Source organism: Pseudovirgaria hyperparasitica (genome assembly GCF_010093815.1).
Source record: "Pseudovirgaria hyperparasitica strain CBS 121739 unplaced genomic scaffold EJ05scaffold_4, whole genome shotgun sequence".
Classification (NCBI taxonomy): domain Eukaryota; kingdom Fungi; phylum Ascomycota; class Dothideomycetes; order Acrospermales; family Acrospermaceae; genus Pseudovirgaria; species Pseudovirgaria hyperparasitica.
The window spans coordinates 15,696-17,758 of record NW_022985552.1 but is presented as its reverse complement, the minus strand read 5'-3'; positions in this window follow the sequence as shown (position 1 = coordinate 17,758).

Sequence of the window (2,063 nt, the reverse complement as noted above, 5' to 3'; positions counted from 1 at the left end):
CGTAGAATAATATTAGCGTATAATAAATAACCAACGTCGTATAGGCGTATAACTATCCCTATTAATCTAATCTAATATAAAATCATCTAAAGAGGACCGGTTTAGTAATAGATCGCGCGGAATACCTTATGGGCGCTACTACTCTACGAACTTAAGAAGACGAGGCCCGTACCACGGATCTTTCTACTAGTCGATATATTAAGACGCGAGAAACGACTCGTATAAACGACCTAAAGTCACCTACTACACCTATAGTAGGATAGGCTATATAGCACCCGAGTGCCGCTTAGGGAAACTACCGAATACTAATATAGATACTAAGTTAGTTATATACTATAAGTACTAGTAGCTAGAATACATCGCGCCTAACTATCTAGTACACGATATAAAAAACTAACTACCTATAAGGAACCCTCGCGACTCGTAGGCGTAACTAAAATAGAGGGATAACCAGCTAACTAGTATATCGAACTATAGGCTAGGCCTATTAAGGTCCCTTATAGATAATATTAGACCGTAATACTCGATAGCGGTTTAGCTACTAACGTTATATCGACTTAACGAGCACGAGAACTTAACGTCAATATTTAAGTACTAATAGATACTACCTTCTATAGTATCGACGGTCCTATTAAATCGTAGGGTACCTATACTATTAAATATAGTATCTAGGATAGCGGGGGGAAGTAGAAACCCTACTACTTAACCTTTATCGTGGTAGATAGTCCCTTTAATATAATCCTCGGTATACTATAGCTCGAAAAATATAACCCGAAACTAGACTTCATCTAGAAAACAGCTGGCTAGCATATATACCTACTATAATAGAACCTAGTATAGCTAGTCGACGACGAATAATTCTAGAAGGACTATAAAAAGGTAATCTCCGCTATCTATATCCTCTTACTTACTTAAAATAGAGAGCTTAGTATTAAAGTAGACGAAAACCTACTATATTAGTATAAAATATACTAATATATCGCGTTAGCGATCGACTCGTCCGAATTACCTTAATACTAATCTACCGACCTTACTATTAACCTCGAAGACGGTTAATAACCCCTATATGGACCTATCTACCCTCTATTAGAACCCGAGCTATAGGTCCTCCGAGAATATATCGAAAAGAACCTTACGCGAGAATAGATTAGGCCTAGTATATCCCTAGCCGGAGCTCTAATCCTCTTTATAAAGAAGAAGGATAGGAGTCTCCGTCTATATATCGACTACTATAGCCTAAATAATATTATACGAAAGAATCGTTACCTACTACCTCTTATCTCCAAGTCTATTAATAGACTAGAGCGCGCGAAGATCTTTACTAAGCTTAATCTACGCGACGCCTACTACCGCCTATATATTAAGAAGGGCGATAAGTGGAAAACGGCGTTTAGGACCCGTTATAGATACTTCGAGTACATAGTGGTCCCTTTTAGACTAACTAACGCGCTAGGAACCTTCTAAGCGTATATTAATAACGCGCTAGTAGGCCTACTCGACACGACGTGCATCGTATATCTTAATAACATCCTTATCTTCTCTAATAACGAAGAAGAATATATCTAGCACGTACGCGTAGTTCTAGATAGGCTAGAAAAATATAAGCTATATATTAAGCTATCTAAATGCGAGTTCCACTAGGACCACGTTAACTTCCTTAGCTTCGTTATTACTAATTAAGGTATAACTATAGAAAGGGATAGGGTTACTACTATCGTGGACTAGCCTAAACTAAAATCGGTTTAAGATATACGTATCTTTATTAGATTCGCTAATTACTACCGAAAATTCGTTAAGCATTTCTCCCGGCTAGTAGCACCGCTTAACGCGCGTACTACTACTATAGATTCATCTATTACGGTCCGTGGTAGATAGAAATAGTATAATATTAAATTATAGTCTATAGAATTATTAGAAGGCGAAAGGGCCTCCTTCGAGAAAATCAAAGAGGCATTTATAACTACCCTATTACTAGTATACTTTAATCTAACTAAACCTATCTATATTAAAACCGACGCGTTAGAATTTATAATCTTAGATATTCTCTCCTAGCCTAGACTAAC